At 50.9% G+C, this 21,029-nt stretch overlaps 1 protein-coding gene across 5 annotated transcripts in view; it reads right to left on the bottom strand.

The window, feature by feature from the left end:
• FBXO25 (F-box protein 25) overlaps nucleotides 1-6,309 on the bottom strand; it is a 60,830-nt gene extending 54,521 nt beyond the window's left edge. For 2 of the 5 annotated variants that reach the window (XM_032869801.1, XM_032869805.1), the window contains exon 1: nucleotides 6,191-6,299. The gene's annotated coding sequence lies outside the window, so the exon portion shown is untranslated. Of the gene's footprint in view, nucleotides 1-3,244; nucleotides 3,270-6,190 lie in introns of those variants that run through there. The other 3 variants (XM_032869802.1, XM_032869804.1, XM_032869803.1) reach the window with 3 other exon arrangements.
• Between the last annotated feature and the right edge of the window lie 14,720 nt (nucleotides 6,310-21,029).

The raw sequence follows: 21,029 nt of genomic DNA, 5'->3' as shown, positions 1-21,029 counted from the left end.
CTACTGGGTATTTACCCTAAAGATACAAATGTAGTGATCCGAAGGGGCATGTGAACCCGAATGTTCATAGCAGCAATGTCCACAATAGCCAAACTATGGGAAGAACCTAGATGTCCATCGACAGACGAATGGATAAAGAAGATGTGGTATATATACACAACGGAATACTACGCAGCCATCAAAAGAAATGAAATCTTGCCATTTGCAATGATGTGGATGGAACTAGAGGGTATTATGCTGAGTGAAATAAGTCAATCAGAGAAAGACAATTATCATATGATCTCACTAATATGAGGAATTTGAGAGGCAACGTGGGGGGTTTGGAGGTTAGGGAGGAAAAAGTTAAACAAGATGGGACCGGGAGGGTGCCAAACCATAAGAGACTCTTAATCTCACAAAACAAACTGAAGGTTGCCACGGGGAGGGGGGTAGGGAGACGGTGGCTGGGTTATGGACATTGGGGAAGGTATTTGATATGGTGAGTGCTGTGAAGTGTGTAAGCCTGACGATTCACAGACCTGTACCCCTGGGGATAATAATACATTATTATGTTAATAAAAATTTAAAAATTAAAAAAAAAAAGGAATGATTGAGAGAGGACAACACTTAACAAGCTAATACAGTAAGAACTGAAAAGTATATATTGGATTTAGCCACAAAAAGGTAGCAGACAACTCAACCAAAAATACTTTCAATAATGTCGTATTAATCTCAGGGGCACCTGGGTGGCTCAGTGGGTTAAAGCCTCTGCCTTTGGCTCAGGTCATGGTCTCAGGGTCCTGGGATCGAGCCCCGCATCGGGCTCTCTGCTCAGCAGGGAGCCTGCTTCCTCCTCTCTCTCTCTCTGCCTGCCTTTCTGCCTACTTGTGATCTCTGCCTGTCAAATAAATAAAATCTTAAATAATAATGTCATATTAATCTCACACCCAAGTAGACTTGGGGCATTTTGCTAACGTGGAATATTTCTAACAGAGTACCTGAGAGACAGAAATGTTCAGATATCATCTCCCAACTATATTTATTACAATTAACAAAAAAACAGGCTATTAAGTAGACATTTATACTGGCTTAGAAGAAACAAAAAAAAAAAATTAGAAGAAAATTCTAAGCCTTCAACAATATTCCTGGGTCAACTCTTTTTTTTTTTTTTTTTTTAAAGATTTTATTTATTTGTCAGAGAGAGAGGGAGAGAGAGCGAGCACAGGCAGACAGAATGGCAGGCAGAGGCAGAGGGAGAAGCAGGCTCCCCGCAGAGCAAGGAGCCCGATGTGGGACTCCATCCCAGGACGCTAGGATCATGACCTGAGCCGAAGGCAGCTGCTTAACCAACTGAGCCACCCAGGCGTCCCCCTGGGTCAACTCTTAAGTGCTCACTTCCTTAATGAAACTTGGTTTTCCAGGAAAAACATCTTTAACAGTCACATATTCATTCAAACTCTTATTTTATTTTTTTAAAAGATTTTATTTATTTATTTGACAGACAGAAACTACAAGTAGGCAGAGAGGCAGGCAGAGAGAGAGGGGGAAGCAGGCTCCCCACTGAGCATAGAGCCCGATGCGGGTCTCGATCCCAGGACCCCAGGATCTTGACCTGAGCTGAAGGCAAAGGCTTTAACCCACTGAGCCTCCCAGGTGCTCCTCAAACTCTTATTTTAGAAGATACTTCAGAATCATTATTTAAATCTCAGCACTATTTTTGTAAGTTTTTTTTTTTTAAGATTTATTTACTTGAGACAGAGCACAAGTGCAGGGGAGTATCAGAGGGAGAGGGAGCAGACTCCCCGCTGAGCAGGGAGCCCGATGCGGAACTTGATCCCAGGACCCTGAGATCATGACCCCGAGCTGAAGGCAGATGCTTCACCTGTTGAGCCACCCAGGCGCCCCACAAGTATCATCTTGCAGACTTGTTTCAAGCCACCAATCACCCTAAAATGCAGAAGCTACTACCACATCCAGTCCGTTGTTACCTGAAATTGTGTCCAACAGTATGCACTCCTCCCAAAGAAGGCAGGTGCAAACGATGATGGAGAAGATGCTGCTTAAAATGCAATCTAGTCTCATAAAAACCGGACGAGAGAAAAATGTCTGAGGACCAACTGCGACAGTTGCCAACATATCTCCCAATGTCATATATGGCGGATTCAGAAAAACCGGTATTTTTAAAAAGCGGCCAGCACGCAGAACACTGCTACACAGACCAGATAGAGATTACTCCAGTAACAGGTGAACACAGACCAGCGCGTTATTATGCTCTATGTCCCATCCCTGAAGGTGTACTACCTAGTCCAAGAACTAAAAAGACAAGAGACACATCTTCTTTATCCATTCATCAGTGGAAGGACATTTGGGCTGTTTCTATAGTTTGGCTATTGTGGGTAATGCTGCTAGAAACATCAGGGTACATGTACCCCTTCAAATCTGTACTTTTGTATCCTTTTGGTAAATACGTAGTAATACAATTGCTGGGTCGAGGTGGGGGATGCGCTAGGTGGGAGATGGACATTAAGGAGGGCACTTGTGATGAGTACTGGGTGTTTGATATAAGTGATGAGTCACTGAATTCTACTCCTGAAACCAAAAATTACACTATATGTTAATTATAATTTTTAAAAATTTTGAAAAAATAGATAAGAGTAAACAAGGAAACTCACACAAATAATATATGTAAATATACTTAAAAGAGATTTTACAATGTATATGTATGTACTGAATGAGCAATAAAGGGAGAATAACTAAAAGAAATTCGGAATAAAAAGCAGATCATTTGGGACCTCTGAAGAAAAACCAGGGCACCATGCTGGCCTTAAAGCACAGTTAAATCTTAAGTAAATGGGAGACAATGGGGGAAAAAATAGCAATCACAGAAATGGTGGGCACACAAACACATGACACCTTTGAGAATAATAAACAGAACAGGTTGGCTGAAATAGAGAAATCTTTGGGAAGGCTGGCAGGCAGGTTGGAAAGGTGACTGGAAGCCAGATCATGGAAAACTTGAATGTCAAAGCTGTTTGGACTTTACTCTCCAAATAATTAAGAGTTTTTAGGCAACGCAGTGGTAGGAGCAGTGTTATTCTGAAGATAACCTGCCAGGTCCTGGGGGGTAAAGGGCATGGAGAACGGAGGCAGAAAGCACAACTCGGGGAACAGAAACCTCCTGCCAACAGCTCAGCTAACAACCTGTCTTAAAACGGGAGGACGCACCAACCCTGCCCTTGTCCATGTAGGCGCGATGCCCACTCACCACTTAAGACACTTCTATTCAGGCCTCCAAAGCAACATTTATGCGGAACATTTATGTGAAGTTTTCACGTGAAGAGTCAGCTTAGTGTCTTGAGTAAGATAATCAACTCTTTTGCAGCAACCCCTGTGAGAAATCACATGGTTAGCCCGAGTGCTCAGGGCTGCTTCTATTTATACCGGTTGGAAGCAATGAAGCCCAGCACCACAGACCACGGAAACAAAAACAGAACATTCCCAAGGTTTCTATCTCCAACACACACGAAAAGATCTGTTTTGCTGTAGCTGCTCACACTTCATAGGTCTGACATAGGTTCTCTGGATCGCAATGAAGTTTATCTGAAATTTTAACTCCATACGGTTCACGAACTAAGGCAGACTCTGGTAGAAGAGTTATCGTAAGCAACAACAAAAAGCCATCAGGGAAAAGCAAGGGAAAAAAAAAAAAAAGACAAGGCACAATTTGAAATGCCTGGGATCAAATTTTCAAAAACACTCCCAACCTGGGGCATCTAAACTCGCAGACAGAAAAAACAGGACTACACTTCCGGAATGAGGAACAGCCCACCACTTTTATGGAAATTTATTGATCTGTCTTGCTAAAAGATCTGAATTGCTATAACTTTATAAGTTTTAATTAAAAATCACATTTGTTTTGAAAAACTTCAAATACAAAAAATAAAGGCAAAACTTACTCCTCAAAATGAAGCACTTAAGAAAGCTACTCAAAGGGCGGCTACTCAGTTGTGCAATAGCTACTAGGATTTGCAATTTATGCACATTTCAGGTTAACTGATGTCAGCCAGCAAAGGGGCTAAAGTCTTACACACCCTCCCTTCATCCCACTTGCAGGAAGTGGGAGCACAGGACCTCCCCAGGTTGCCTGGCCCAGAAGAAATCCCAGGAGGAGAGACGCAGAACCAACCAAGAAACGTCTTCCTCCAGCGAGCATCCCTACTCAGCTGGTATGACCCTAGCACACACTTTCGGGCTCTCAGTGGGAGGCAGGCATTCCTCTGAACAACTCAGCTGCACTATCTCAGCCCCCAACCCCACCCCAAGACAAAAAATGCTACCATCCCCCCATTTTTTTTTTAAGATTTTATTTATTGATTTGACAGACAGAGGTCACAAGTAGGCAGAGAGAGAGAGGAAGGGAAGCAGCCTCCCTGCGGAGCAGAGAGCCCGATGCGGGGCTGCATCCCAAGACCCCGGAATCATGACCTGAGCTGAAGGCAGAGGCTTTAACCCACTGAGCCACCCAGGCGCTGTGCCCCCCTCTCCCCTGCCCTTTTACAGCCTTAATTCCCTTTTCTAGAACCAAGTGCGGCCCAGCATCTGGCGGAGCTGGGGGTCACATCTCTGGAGCGTCGGGGGCCCATGCTCTATCAATGTGTTTTTATAACATTTCCTGGGCACCCTGTGAAAAGGAAAGGTCCTAAAATGGTGGGGTTTTAAGTGTCACCTTATACTACATACGTCACCTAAACATGGTCTAAAGCAATGACTGGTCTAAATATAAAAACACGAAGGACAACGTGCCGGCAACAAACTCTCATACACTGCGCAAAGCCACACGCCAGGACACGGGGGTGAGCAGACTCGGAGCCACCGTCGGGTCCGTGCTCCAGACGACACATGCAGCAAGTACAGGGAAGTCTGGCCACGCGCAGCACACCGGGTAAGAAGGCGGCTACCGCGCCGGCACCCGTTCTGGGGTCAGCAAGAACACCTGGCACGCGCGTTCCAACTGTCCCCTCGTTGCTTCTGTGTCAGTAAAAACTGACAAAACCCGCTTTGTGCTGTGCTGGGAAACGCCGGTCTCCAATCCCACCGCGTTCCGTGTCCTCCAGCGCTCTCTCGGCCTCACAAGACTCCCGGGTCACTCGGGTCACTCGGGTCGGACGCGACCGCCGCCGCTGTGCGGAGGAGCCCGACCCCGAAGGAACAGCAGACACAGCTGAGCGCTGGCGGGGGGCCGGGGGCTGGGGGCTGTCCCATAAGGGACCCGACGTGCGGCCACAGAGGCCTCACAGCGACGGACCCCCGGACCACGACGGGGAAGGCCACCTGAGGCGGGTGCGCGCTGCCGGGGGAGCAAGAAGAGGCGACTCCCGCTGGAGCCGGAGGATGCGGACTTGGAAGAAGCGAGGAAAGACGACTTCACGAGGAAGGCACGTGTTCTCTGGATCCCCGAGTTTTCAAACCCCCGCGTCTGGGTAGCGGAGGCCCACAGAGAGCAGCGGCTCCCATGGAAGAGGAAGACGCACGGCCCAGGGTGGGCGGCCAGCGCCGGGAGGCAGGCTCGGCGAGGGCGCCCGGGCTCCGGGCGAGGCCTGCGGAGGACGCTGGAGCCACAGAGGGGTGGGGGACCAAGGGTCAGGCACACGGAGGGCAAGGGAGCCGCCGACCAGTACTAGGGACGCAGCTAGAGCCAAAGAGGAGGACGGAGGGCCAGGCACCAGGACGACGCTGGAGCCACAGGCGAGCGCGGCCCGAGGCCAGGCACCGGCAGGACGCTGGAGCCACGGACGGGGACCGAGGCCCGAGGGACAGGCTTGCGGAGGAGCTGGCACCGCGGACAAGGGCCAGGGGACCGAGGCCAGGCACGGGGAGGACGCTGGAACCGCGGACGGGGACCGGACAGCAGGTGGGACGCGGGCGAGGACCGGGGTCGGGCGGCAGGGGGAGGGGCGCGGACGGGGACCGCAAGGCGGAGGCGGCGGGTGTCCCCGGGAGAAAGGAGCTCGGAGCGCGCGGGGGCGGACACGCTGGCGGGAGGGGCCCAGGGAACCGTCGCAGGCCCCCGAGGGCAGCGCCCGCGGAGCGCGAGGCCAGGGCGCGGCGGGGTCGCGGGCGCGCGGGGATGGGCGGCGGCCGAGGGGAGGCCGCGCCGCGCGGCTCAGGGCCGCTCGGTCCCCACCGGCGCGCCCCGGGCCCCCGACCCTACCTGGCGCGGGGAGGGCTGGGGGTTCGCCGTCCCCACCTGGAGCGCGCGCCTCCTCAGTTCCCGCGGGAGCGCAGACGCCCTCGGGCCCCACCTGACGGCGGCGCCGAGCTTTATTGCCGGAAGTCGCCCGCCGCCTACCGGGGAGCGCAGACCTCAAGCCCCGCCCCGGGCCGCGCCGATTGGCAGCTGCGGCTCCGCGTGGCCGTGTTGCTACCCGGCTCCCGAGGCCGCGGCGCGCGCGTGCGCAATGGACCCCCGCGTCGCTGCCTCCTGCGCGTGCTCAGTGGGTGCGGGGGGGAGCGCGAACCCGCGGGCGCGGTGCGGGGCGGTGTCCGCGCGTGGGAGGGCGCGCTGCGCTTACCTGCGGGCGTGCGGGGGGCGCTGCGGGGGGCGCTGCGCAGGGCCGGGAGCCGAGTAGTCTTCCCCGCCGCGCCCCCGCTCAGCTCCGCTGACCCCGGCCCGCTCCAGTGCCCACGCCCACGCCTGCTCCCCGAAGCTACCCGAGCCTCAGTTTACCCCCGGAGCTCCTGCGCCCCGCGGTCGTCGGACCCCGCCGCGCGGCTCAGACATTCTCTGCGTAGGGACAGCTCGACGGTCCAGATCCCCGCGCGGGGCGATCGTCCGCGGGGGCCAGCTGGCACTCCGGGCCCCTCCGGGAGCCGGGATGTGGGTGTCAGCCGGCGGGGCTGGGCTGCAGGGTGGGCGTCGCGTTATTATTTTTTTTTTAAGATTTTATTTATGTACTTGACAGAGAGCACAAGTAGGCAGAGAGGCAGGCGGAGAGAGAGGGGGAAGCAGGCTCCCTGCCGAGCAGAGAGCCTGATGTGGGGCTCGATCCAAGGACTCTGAGATCATGACCTAAGCTGAAGGCAGAGGCTTAACCCACTGGGCCCCCAGGCGCCCCTTGACTATACTTCTTGAGACTCAATGGGTGATTACAAATCGCACAATTACCCTTAGAAACTGGACATCATTGCTTACAGTTTTCCAAATGTAGCCCCTGACCATATCCCAGGTGTCGGAAGACGTGCTGGGTACATGCTGTGCTTCCTTTCAAGCAAAATTAACCCTCAGAATCGATATCTTACAAAGTAAACTGCTATCCTTGGAAAGCAGTTTTTTCTCTGAATGAGAGCTTCAGTTGTACATTTTTCCAATATACATTTTCTCAGTTCTGAGACGCTACATGAAGCACGTAAGTCAGTAATGTAAAGTCAACTCCCATTGACTGATGTACAGTAAATTACAATCACTGTAATCAAGACATTAAAAAACTGCTTAGTTAGATCTGTGTTTTGTAAAATATAACTGTCCTAAAAATCTAATTTCGCCAAATTTATGTGAAAAAAAGTAGCAAGGGGAACTTAGGGTGTTCTTCACGCTGTAGTGCCTGGCATGGCTGACGGCCCTTAGTGCATGGATCCAGTAGGCCTGGGCTGCAAACGTTTTCCTCTCAGGCCACTCACTTTGTGTTCACAAAGCAACGTTGCTGTCACAGCAGGAAAGCTGCCATATAATTCATGGACAAATGCGTGTGGCTGCTTTCTATTAAAACTTTATTTACAAAAAGATATTGGCTGAATTTGGCTGGGGCATAATTTGTTGACTCCTGGTCTAAATATTTGAAATATTTACTTAAATCCATTCAACAGAATAGACACTATGCTAATAGGAGAGAATAATAAAAAAGATGGAATTTCAAGTTTTCCCGGAGACAATAGTTTCTTTTTTTTTTTAAAGATTTTATTTTTAAGTCATCTCTACACCTAACATGGGGCTTGAACTCACAACCTTGAGATTGAGAGTCACAGGCTTTATGGACTGAGCCAGCCAGGCACCCAGGAAGCAATGGTTTTGACTATTTAAATTTTAATTAAACTATTTGAAACAAAGTATTTGGCTACAAAATATGCCTTTGGAGGTTAAAAATGAGTCATACAATGAAAATATTTCCTCACTGGTCTGGCATAATACCTAAATTTTCAGACATATTCTTATACCTAGTGATGTTGAACTCGCCTATAAAATCCGTTCTGGAGTTTAAAGTTAGGATCTGTGGGTTTGCTACATCTGCATGAACTTACCTACAGTTAGAGGTTTGAACTACCTTTCAGTAAAAATGTGTAGCCTATGGACCCCAAAAGTTCTACAGACACTTTTTTCCTGCTGATTAATGTTGTAAAATTATATTTTTGGATTTTAGTTCAAGATGGCAACACAGGAAGATCCTGAACTCCCCTCTTCCCACAGACACAGAATCTACAGCTCCATATCAACAGTTTCCTCTAAAATCAACCTGAAAACCAGCAGACTGAGCCCTACACATTGGGCAAATGCTCATGGAGCACACTGAAGCAGGTTGGAGAGAATGAGACTGAATTTCAGTGTGAACCCGCACCGGTGCAGAGACCCACACCCGGGAGGGAACTCAAATCCTGGAGATCATTCCTGAGGACTGAAAGGTCTGAACCCTACATGGGAACCCCAACTTTTAAGTCCTGCACCTGAGAGAGGAGCCCCCAGAACATCTAGCTTTGAAAAGTGATGTGACTCATATCCATGATGCCCATGAAGGTATAGAGAACTGAGAAATGACCCTTGAAAGGCTTATGTTCCTAGACCCACCCAGTGCAGAGCAGCCGACTGTGCCCAGACTGTACGTGAAGCATGATCATTTGCTTATATTAAATGTAAGACCATGGGGCAGGCACCCAATTAACACACGTGTACGGGAACCTGCTGGGAGAATTTCCAGGGACAGAAACTGGCGAGCACCATCTTCATGCTGTCCATGTCTTGCTCCAGCTGATGGGCACCATGTTTTCCTCTCCCAGTGGGCACCATTTGTACACTCCCGCTCTGCCTCAGTCCCACTGGCAGGTGCCATGTTGTGTCCCCTCCACTGCTGCGTTCCAGAGGGCCAGTATCTCCTGGCAGGCAGCCTTCACGTGTATCTGGCGCCCTGGCTTTTGTGCCTGCCCCTCAGGCACCTGCTTGACTTCCTGGCCTTGGAGACCATGGAGCCGTGCACTGCTAGGTGCTGTAACGGGGCTGTAACAATTGGGCAATTCTCGGCAGGCTACCCGCCTCAGGGTACTAACAGAAGTAAATTCAGTCAATCAATCAATTAAAATTAAATAGAGATTAAAAGGACGGTGGAAAAGACTGATAAAACCAAGAGTTGGTTCTTTGGAAAGCATAAACAAAATTGACAAACATTTGGGGCGCCTGGGGGGCTCAGTCCATGAAACATCTGCCTTCAGCTCAGGTCATGATCCCAAGGTCCTGGGACCCAGCACACGTCAGCCTCCCTGCTCAAAGAGAACCGCTTCTCCCCCTCCCCCTACCCCCACCATGCTTCTGTGCTCTTACACACTTTCCCTCCCTCGAAGAAAGAAAATCTTAAAAAAAAATTGACAAAACTTTAGCTGAGTCACCAAGAGAGAAGACTCAAATCAGGAAAGAAAGGAAAAAGGAAATGTTATAATCGATACCACAGAAATACAAAGGCCCTCAAGAGACTGAAATAAACATTTATATACCAAGAAACTGGACAACCTAGAAGAAACTGACAAATTCTTAGAAACACACAACCTAAGACTGAATCATGAGGAAATTTAAAAAATCTGAACAGACTGATAACTAGTAAGGAGATCAAATCAGTAATCAAAACCGCCCAACAAACAAGAGTCCAGGACCAGATGGCGTCACTGGCGAGTTCTGCCAAACACTCAAAGACACATTAGTACCAATCCTTCTGAAATGTCTCCAAAAGGCAGAAGAGAAGGAATCTTTCCAAAGAGCCCGCGTTCCTGATACCAAAACTGGACAAGAATACAACAAGAAGGATCTCGGGCCAGTATCCCTGATGAACATAGATAACAAAAGTCCCGAGCAAGCTATGAACAAACTGAACTCAGCACCACATTAAAAAGATCGTATGTCGCAGTCCTGTGGGGTTTACTGCAGGGCGGTGACTAGGGTTCCACATCTTGGAGTCAGTGTGACAAACATGTCAACAAAATGAAGGGGAGAGATCACACGATCAACTCAACACATGTAGAAACAAACTGACAAAATTCCAAGTCCATGTGTGATAAAAAACTGCAACAAAGTGAACATCAGGGGGATATCCGGTATAACTTTGTGACAAGCCCACAGCTACTGTTACACATAGCGGTGAGGAGTCTTTCCTGTAAGATCAGGAGCAAGAAAGGGATGCTCGCCGCCTCCATTTAACATAGCAGGACTGTGCTGGAGCAAATAGGGAAGAAAAAGAAATAAAGGATACAAATTGGAAAGAAGAAATAAAAATTGCTGTTATTTGTAGGTGGCATGATATTATATGGAAAACCCCAAGATTCCATAAAAAACTATTAGAACTAATAAGTCACTTCAGTAAAACTGTGGAACATGAATCAATATATAAAAATATATTGCTTTTTTATATGCCGACAGTAAACTATCAGAATGAGAAATTAAGAAAACAATCCTATTTAAAATTGCATCAAAAGAATTAAATACCTGGAAATAAATTTAACCAAGACCATGAGAGACTTATACTCTGAAAACTATAGGACATTCATGAAAGAAATTGAATACGCAAAGAAATGGAAAGATAGACGATCCTCATGGATTGAAAGAATTAATATTGTTAAAATGTTGATTCTACTCAAAGCAATCTGTAGAATCAATGCAATTCTTATCAAAATTCTGATAGCATTTTTCACAGAAATAAACTCCCTAAAATGTGTACAAAGCTACAAAAGACCCCAAACAGCCAAAGCGATCTTGAGAACGAACTGCAGGCGTCATGGGCTGTGATTTTAAACTATGTTGCAAAACCGTAGTTATCAAAACAGCATGGCATTGGCAAAAACCGGAACAGTATGGTCGGATGGAGATCCCAGAAATAAACCCGCACTTACATAGGATCAATTTGTGACAAAGGAGACTGGAATGTATAATGAGAAAGACAGTCTCTTCAACAAATGGTGCCGGGAAAACTGACAACCACGTGCAGAAGGAAACTGGACCGTTGTCTTACACCACAGACAAAAATTAACTCAAAGCAGATTTGAACGCCTGAACCCATAAAATTTCTAGAAGAAACAAGGGTAGTAAGCTCATTGACATTGGCCTTCGTGATGATTTTTTAATCTGGCACCAAAAAGGCAACAAAAGCATAAATAAGCAAGTAGATTTAGATCAAACCGAAAAGCTTCGGCACAGCAGGAGAAATCATCAGCAAAATGAGAGCGCTACCTACCGAACGGGAGGAAATATTTGTAAATCACATACCTGACATAGAGTTACTGTCCCAAAAATGTAACGAACTCCTACAACCCAATAGCAGAAAGTGAACAATCTGATTAAAAGATTGGCAGAGGCTCTGGATAGACATTGTTCCAAAGAAGACACACACACGGCCAGCAGGTACACGAATGATGCTCTAGGTCACTCACCACCAGGGAAACCCCAATCAAAACCGGTGTGAGAGGTCACCTCGCACCTGTCAGAACGGCTAACATCAGAAGACAAGCATTGGCGAGGATGTGGGGAGAAAGGATCCCTCTGCTCTGTTGGTGGGAATGCAGACGGGTGCAGCCGCTGTGGACAACAGCACAGAGGTTCCTCCAACAGTAAAAACAGAGCTACCCTGTGGCCCAGCAATCCCACTGCTGAGTGCTGATGCGGAGAACGGAAAACACGAACTCCAGGAGATTAAGCAGCCCTGTGTTCACTGCCCTGTTATTTACAACCTAAGTGTCCACCAACAAATGGATTTAAAAAATGCGATCTTATTCACGCCCACACACACACACGTGCGCATGCACACACACACGCACACACACAGTGGGAGCTTTCTCAACCCTAACAAGACTGAAGTCTCACCATCCACAAGCCCACAGATGGACCCCAGCCCGTTGTGCTGAGTGACGTCAGTCAGTCATTATATGAAGTATTTTGAGTCTTCTTCCAGAAGGATGACCTATTTTTCTTCATGATACAAGACAGAAGCTAAAGGTTCTTTCAGCAAGTTAACACATTCTGAATGCCAGATCTAAAGCATTCCTACTTTTGAGCAAATTATTTTCCATGGAAAATACACATTTACCACTTATTGCTGTTATAAGCTTGGAAGTGTGGTTTTCTGTGAAGTCCGAGGAGTCTGTGAGCAGACATCGATGACGTTCTCTGTGTTAAACGTGACTGGCGAGTGTTCTGAGGTACTTTCTCTCAACTGCGGGACAGCTGGCCGTTCCATAGGCTTCCCTGGCCTCCTGCTCTCCTGCTAGTGCCTTCCCTGTCACACACACATACAGGGAGCTCTTGGCAGACACTCAGAATAGTGAACTCTTTCCACGTTTTCAGGAAAGCTTGAAGCGGAAATGCAGAAAACTGTGCTTCGTTTGCATGCTTGAAACAGTCCCAGTGGGTTCTTGGAATCCATCTGTGGACCTTTCCCTCGAGGCACAAACTTCCGTACAGTGGTATTTTAAGAGTGACCAGCCCATCGTGGTCCCCACTGACATCCAGGTAGGACAAGCACTTGGTGCTCTGGGTGCTTCCCAGCTGTTACCCGTCCCAGAAGAACAAGATATTCTGAAGTTAATTCACTAGCATGGCAGGAATCTCAGTGCCCACGGAACCCACTTGAATGCATGGCCAACCGCAGTTCGTGGGGCCCGCAGCCCAAGTGCTCGCGGGTAGCCGGCCCAGGGCTGGAGGACATGAGAGCTCTGAGTTCAAATACTCACAGGACGCAGAAGGCAGGACAGAGTCCGTGCCTCCCCTGCCCCAGGAGAGCGTGTTTTCAACCAGCAGCTGAGCGGTCCTTTACTAAGAGGCCTGGTTGGGGGATGGGCACAGGATGAGGACTTAGATCTGCTTGGTGGGTCAGAGCCAGTGGCAGGCGGCCCACACAAGGAGACCCAGCCTCTGCAGAGGCAGGGAGGACCTGACAGAGGAATGTGCAGGGTGGTGGGCCGTCCAAGGGAGAGGCCCAGCTCTCCTGGTAGGGGGTCCCTTGGAACAGTCATCGGTTAACGTGAACATGTGCCAAGCTTTCTTACATTGGTGGAATTTCCCACCTTGGGAACAATGCCTGTCCAAGGTAGAGCTCTACTTTCTAAGCTTTTCTTGGCACTTGGGTCCAGAAATGACCTGGCTGTTTTCAGTGTACACCAGTTTGAGGACTCGGTGTTGAGAAGAAGAAGGCAGGGCCCTGGGACATAGCAGCCAACACGGCAGAGAGCCGTGGTTCCTGGGCCTGGGGATGTGATGGCGACTGCTCACAGCATAGCCTTCAAACTTGAACTTATGGCTTTCCCAGAGATCCGGGCAGCTACCTGGTACACGTCAATAAATTTTTCACACCCTTCCATAAAATCATGTATAATAAAGTGGCTAATATTAGCGGAGAGCTTGCGTGCTACTAAGATCTTTACATGCGTGTTCTTATTCCAATATCACAAAACCATATGAAGCCTGTTTTTAAGTCCCATGTTATGGATGAGGAAACAGGCTTGCACGAGGTATCAGATCACCTGGCCGGCCTAAGGTCCTACATCTGTCCAAGCAGGCTGATTCCCTCCAGGGGACGGCTTTGCCAAATCGGCTGGGAAGGAGGCAGGCAGGAAGGACGAGCCTCTGTGAGCACCAAGGGTTCCAACCACGTTCGAGGCCAGAACCCAGAGACAAACTGGGTGGGTAGTGGAGCTCAGGAGCCTGGTGTCAACGTGAGCACCGCTGGGGCTTCGTGAGTCCTTGTCGTGGACGGAACAAGACAGCCGCAGCTTGAGTTCACTGTGCTTTGAACACCGTTGGCTGGTCCAGCTCCAGAAAGATCCAGTGTCAGGGGAACAGGTGTGGTTCTGTACCAAGTTCTAATGGCTGGGGTTTCCCTCCACACCGCCAAGCAGTTTCCTGACGCCAGCTGGTGTCCTACAATTCAACTCAATTCTGAAAGGATCTACGTGAAGATCGCATCACATCCCACAAGGTGAGGGCTCAGTCCCACAAGACCTCCCCCAACCCCAAATGCCAATCAAAAGGGCGAGTTGTCACCTGGGCTTCTGAACGACAGGCTCTACCTTGGGGGTCCCCACAAGCCCCTCACTGGCTTTGATTTGCTGGAGTCACAGATCTCTGAGAAACATTTTACACAGTCAGCCAGATGTAAGACACATGGTGGGCCAAGCGTGGGGAGGGGCTCAAGCGGGGAGGCCTCGGTGGCACCGCCTTCCCAGCCTGGGCTCTCAGGGGGCTCATTATTAATCATTGGCCAGTGGTGATTAATTCACACTCTGGCCCTGTCCCCACCCCAGAGGAGCGGAAAGAGCCGGGTCTCCCGTCACGTGGTTGGTTGTGGCGGCAATGAGCCCGGGGGTGGGGGGCGCCGTGGTGCTTTGAAAACATCACTTCCTTAACATAACATGAGACACCTCCCCACACCCCTCGCTGGGGAAATTCTTGGGTTTTAGGAGCTCTATGTCAGAGAAAGGGATGTAGCGCAAATACACATCTCATTTTATAAATCACAGTATCACAACAGTTAAGCACGCTCCTCCCAACTTCTGAATCCAAAGCCCAGAAACTTCTGGAAGTAGGAGACTGACAATGGGATCCTACTCTTTCGGGTGTTTGCTTTCACCTCTGTCAGGGCGGCACCTGCTGCGGCTCTGGGAAACCTTGCAGACTGAATTCCTCCCAGAAGACGTGCAGAGGGACACACAGAGAGGCAAGCAGCTGGCGACTGCCTGGATCTGCTTCGCCCGCACCCTGGCATGGGCGCCAGGAGCTGCAGACTCTGCCTGAACGCGGGGGCTTTCTGTCTTGCGCTGTGGTGCCAAGGAACCCTAAAGATGCAGATATCTCTGATGGAGGAACGCCAAGAAAGCAATCTTGAGACGTCCTTGGTGCAAAAGGTGGTTTTATTAAAGCATGGGGACAGGACCTGTGGTCAGAAGAGGTGCCCTGGGGTTGGGAGGGGTGACTGATTCTATAGTTCCCAGTTGGGAGGGGTTAGGGAGAGCACGAGTCTCTCGGGGAATTTGGAAACAAGGTTTCCGGCATCCTGGCATCCTAAGGGGCTAGCTATTTGGGGAGAAGGCGGAGTTGAGATAAAGGAAGTTTCCAAAGCAATTTTTACATGTTGAAGTAGACTCACAGGTTCACGAGGGCGAGGGTAGGACTGCCTCCAGCCCTCAGCAAAGTGTCCACACGGAGGCAGCTGGGTGCCCAGAGGAAGGTCGCTCTGCCTGTTTCAAGGTCTGGCCAGGGGCCTGTAGGCCATAAGGAAATTTAACTTTTCCTTCTGCCTGTTTCCTACATCATCTCCGTTAAACAACAACGACCACCTGCTGAGGTCCCTGTACGGCAGCTGTGGGTGATACACAGCCTGAGGTTTAAGGCATTTCAGCGCTGGATCCTGGGCTTCCCCACAGGCTCATTTTTCCTGGCTTTTGTGAGGATGTCCAAACTCAGCCTCCCCCGGAAATCAGGGATTCAGGGCACCTACGTGTGTATAGCGACCAGCACCTGCTTGATTGCATACGTTGACTTTGTGCGCTGGGAGGCACTCGGTTTTCTGGACTGGATTTTGGAAGTTGATCCCTGGAATCTGGTTCGAGAAGGTGTGACTTTCCCTTTGGATTTGGTTGGTAAATTTCAGCACGTGTCTTTACTCTGAAACTGCGGTCTCTGACCAGTGGTTATGAGTTCATTACCTGCTCATACCCTAACCGTTCCTTCTTCCCTGGGAATCTTCAGGACACCGTGGCGTCCGAGGGGCTCGCTCTGCAGTCTGTCATTCTCCTCGGGCCCCCACGGCTCCCTCCCTCTGCGCACTGAGCTCTCTAGGGAACACTTCCTGCTTGAATGTTCCCGTGGCCCCTAAGTGTGCTCCACTCAACAAGAGAAACCCTAAGAATGATGTGGGATGACGGACGGCACAGCAGGGAGGAGCACAGAGAGCGCTGAGGACTGGGCAACAGGACATCTTGCTGCTGGTCCTAATCTTGCCTCCTGGTGGCCGGGGAGCTCTGCCTCTGGGAGCTTAGTCTCCCATCCACACAACAGATCTGAAATCTGGGAGTCTAAGACCTTCCGAAGCCGGCTTCAGCCCACCTTGACAGGAGGGTGACACTGACGTGGACAGTCCGCACCTGGGGCTCCCCATGACTCCGCCCCCCATATTCCTCCCACAGGGTCCAGCCAGGCAGGAGGGGCAGTTACAGAGGTGGGGAAGAAACGTGCTAAGTCTTAAAAGTGCAGCCGCTGAATTTGTTTTTATTCTCATCCTAAGATGGGGCCAGGGCATGATGACCGTCTGAGCAAGAAAACAAAAAGGAGCCAGTGTTCACAGTCTATGGCGGCCCAAATGGGGCAGTGCAGACACATGCTTGGAATGCAGCAAAACCGCCCCCCAGAAGGTGATGAGGTGGGTGAGCTCCACCAGCAGCAGGTATGGGTGACACGGGACAGCCAGAGCGCAGTGCTCAGCGGACAATGGTTAGCGGTGGTGCAGCCCCAATTCGGGGAGAAGACACGTCCATCAGTGCTTGTGTTTGAACAGTGCTCGTGAGGGACAACAGGGTTCGGGAGTCCTCCACAAACCAGATTTGGCAAACTGACAAGGTCACAGAAGGTGTCTTAGGTGTGCAGATCAGGACAAGGGAGTGCACTGTGTGCATGGGTGTGCGTGTGCAAGTGTGTGTGCGCACTGCTTGTGTGTGCGGGCAGGTCAGGATAAAGGGAGTGCATTGCATGTGCGTGTGCGTGTGTATATGTGCTTGCATGTGCGTATGTGTGCATGTGTGTGCACACAGCTTGTGTGTGCAGGTCAGGACAAGGGAGTGCACTGCATGTGCGCCTGCATGTGTATGTGCATGTGTGTCTGTGCCTGCATTGTGCATGTGCGTGCATGTGTGTACACGTGTGCGTGCGTGTGGTGGGAGGGTGCCAGGCAGCAGCGGAGGTCCACTCGCCCCATCTGCACAGGGTCTCCCCAGTCTGTGGAAGATTTTTAAAGGTTATTCACATTAAGTGTATTTGACTTATTATAAGGAGAAGAATCCCATAATCTCTCAAAATTTTCTGAGCAGCAGGATGGTGGCTGACTGAGGCAGCAAAATGTGTCATCTCTGGATCACAGCACAAAAATAGGGCAACTGGGGCGCCTAGGTGGCTCAGTCATTAAGTGTCTGCCTTCAGCTTAGGTCATGAGCCCAGGGTCCTGGGATCGAGCCCCGCATTGGACTCCCTGCTTAGCAGGAAGTCTGCTTCTCCCTCTCCCACTCCCCCTACTTGTGCTCCCTCTCCCTCTCTGTCATATAAGTAAATACAATCTTTAAAAAAAAATTAGGTCAACTAGAGAGCAAAAGGCAACACATTTTTAATAAAACTAAGTCGCAAGGGTCCTCTGCAAATCCTAAGGTATAAGCAGGTAATGGCAAACCCCAACAGCCACAAGACCGCACGACATCAGTCCGCAGAGGAGGAGGTAGAAACAGGAAAACACAAGTGCCCCCGGAAAGGCAGCCGATGGCCACCAAGAGCAGCAAGCTGGAGGGCTGCAGGGAGAGGTGTGGGGCTCCTTCCCGCAACAGTGCGCAGCCTGGACGTTTGGTTCGTACTTTTTCTCACTATCTGTAACTTCTAAGATTTTATTTATTTTTATTTAGAGAGATAGAGCGTGCACACACAAGCCGGGCGTCGGGAGGGGCAGAGGGAGAGAGAGCATCAAGCAGACTCCCCGCTGAGCACAGAGCCTGGCTGTGGGGCTCCGTCTCACGACCCTGAGACCACGACCTGAGCCGAAACCAAGAGTCGGCCGCTTAGCTGACTCCCCCTGAGGCGCCCCTGGTATCCATGAAAGTTAGAAAGTACTGAATTCCGGAGACGACGCGTGCTCTGACGCAGTCAGTGATGGACAGATGGAAGGGGGTTGGAACTGATGTCAGGTCTGTGAGGTCATCCTCGGGTCAGTCTGCTCCTGCGTCCTTCATCTGTTAGGACTTGAAATACGTTTTTCTTCAGGTTTTATTTTGCTTGTAAATGCTTCTGTGTCATCCTCATGAACCAGAGCTTGGCCGAAGTACGGATTCTGTGGGATTCACAGGAGGGGCTGGGAAGTCCTGGGGCGGGGGCAGAGGGCCGTGGGGGCATCGCAAGGCCGCGTCCTGAGGGCCAAAGCCAGGCCAACAGGAAACACTGTGAGGACCTTTACAGGGGCAAGAGGGTGTGAGCAGGAGGCCTCCGATCCTCTGTCTACACCATTCCTCCCGCCGTGTCTCCTGCCCGTCTCGTGTCTTCCGAGCAGGCACAGCCGAGCCCCCACGCTGTGCTCGCCCTCGCGGAGATCCTGTGGCTCCGAGCTCTCGAGCAGTCCACTGTCCTGCTTGTGGCACCTCTGCCTCCTTTCCAACACGTTGGTGCTGCTGCTGCCACTGAGTGGCCTTGAGACCCCTCGGTATTCGGCCGGCGCTGGGCCTTTGCCCAAAGGGCTGCTCACTTGTAAATTGGTGTGTGAGGCCAGGCTGCTCTCTAAACATCCCAGGCCCAGGTTCCTGGGAAAGCGAACGCACTTCATGACAAATGTTCTCCACGATGCCCCGGTCACGCACACGACCACGGAGGGAGAGACGTGGGGGTGTCACTGCCAGAAGAGCCCCAGCCCCGTCCGCAAACACGCCTGCCCCAGCTGCGGCCACGTCCACCTCCACCCATGGGCGTAGGAAGTGATTCCCTCGCTCTCCGTGTGCTCTCGCTGGTCTGTAGCTGATCTGCTCCTCTCTGGCCTGGGACGGGCGCAGGTACTCTCGTTTTGATCACGTGAATGCAATGGAGGCCCTGTTCCTTGTCCCCGAGTGTGCGCCCCACACAGATCCACGTGGTGACAGAACCCGGGCCCCCCTCAGCTTGGTGTGCGGGAAGCACGACGTTACAGGGCACTTGGGAGCCCCACAGGTCGGCAAGGACTTTGGCAGCCTGTGCCAATAATTTGCAGGTTTCTCCTGACTCTTTTATTAATTTGCTGACTTTCCTAATTTGAACTCTTCCTGGGACATAATTACACGGACAAGGAACGTGCTTCACGGGAGAGATGGCTGGACTTGAAAGTGGGATTTCTTCTGAAAGCCGACCTGTTTCACTGGAAGCACGAAAGCTATGGAAGCAGCTACTGAACAAAGACACAGCGAACGAGGGTCCCATGCCCTGTTTCACTGTGGGCAAGGGGCTCACTGGGGAGAGACAGAGGGACCTTAGTGTCAAGCAGCGGTCTAAGAAGCCCCTCGTGCTTTATCCCCCAGACCTCACACAACTTATCAACGGGTCTGACTGACGGGGTCAGTCGCTGGAGAGAAGGCATTTTGGGAACTCACTCCCTAAGCTTTGTAGGGGCATGGAGAAGCCAATGGTGACATCTTTACGACGTCCTGGTCATACACATGTACCCTGTTTTCCATGGGAGATGAACAGGTCTTCCCGGCTATTTAAAAACATGATAGGTCAATGTCCCACCCGATCTACTAAAAAACCATGGCAGGGCACCTGGGTGGCTCAGTGGTTAAGTCTCTGCCTTCGGCTCACATCATGATCTCAGGGTCCTGGAATCCAGTCCCACATCAGACTCTCTGCTCAGCAGGGAGGCTGCTTCTCCCTCTCTCTTTATCTCTCTCTGCCTACTTGTGATCTCTGTCTGTCAAATAAATAAATAAAATCTTTATTAAAAAAAAAAAAAAAACACGGCAACCATGGGGATTTCAGAAAACCAGGCAAACGTGCATCCCAGCAGCTGACACTCTGACCACATCTTTCAGAAAAGCAATTGCAAAAATTGAGATTTTTGGAAAAGAAACCCCAAAGGTTCTCTCTGTTGTGGTGTGCACCCCAGAAACATTTTCCAAACCTGCCTACGCAGCATAGTTACTGAGGGGCGGGTTGAACAGGGGTGTCTCAGCTCTGCCCAGGATGGCACAGGCTCCGCAGTGGGTCAGCTGCTGGGGTGAGCGCCAGGAGGCAGAATACCATGGGGATGCTGTATTTTTTTTAAAGATTTTATTTATTTATCAGACAGAGATCACAAGTCAGCAGAGAAGCAGGCAGAAGAGAGAGGGGGAAGCAGGCTCCCTGTCCAGAAGAGAGCCCAATGTGGGGCTCGATCCCAGGACCCTGAGACCATGACCCGAGTCAAAGGAGAGGCTTTAACCCACTGAGCCTCCCAGGTGCCCCAGGGACGCTGTTTAGAGGAGGCCCCACGTCCCACCTGGGCACCGGTCCCCTCCTGGGAGGGCCTGCACAGGAGAACAGCGTGCAGTGCCGACACCATGTGGGCGACATGAGTGGCCACGGGTCCCAGATGCAGCTGCTGGCGGTGCCTCAGCGCCTCCCCACAGACCTGGTCACTGCCACCCGGACGGAGCCGTCACCCGCCAATGTCGAAGCTGCGTCCCGCACCGTCCGTCTGGTTGTGTGTAAATCGCTTCGGTGCATTTTGTGGGCCCGGTTCCTCCGTATTCTCCGGCATTCAGGACACCGACCCCAGCGCTCCCTGACTTCCCAGTGCTTGTGTGTCTTCCTCCGGGGCCCGCGGGAAAGGGCCCTGGGGACGGGAGCTGGGTCTGACTCCTTTCTCATCATCAGTGCTTGGAACTTGGCCCACACCTAGACTGAGGGCAAGCACAGCACCCAGCACAATGCCTGCTGTCTCTGCAGCGTCTCCGCGAACACTGTTTCTCTGCGTCTGAGTCCCTCGCTCACTGCTTACAGGATTTCAGCAGATGCCTGCTTCTGACCTTAAAGCAAGCATTATTGAAGGACATTTCATTTTTTC

This window comes from Lontra canadensis, unplaced genomic scaffold, assembly GCF_010015895.1.
Source record: "Lontra canadensis isolate GAN:19392208 unplaced genomic scaffold, GSC_riverotter_1.0 scaffold39, whole genome shotgun sequence".
NCBI lineage: Eukaryota > Metazoa > Chordata > Mammalia > Carnivora > Mustelidae > Lontra > Lontra canadensis.
Note: the sequence above shows the minus strand (reverse complement) of the source record. Positions and strands in the feature narration are given on the sequence as shown.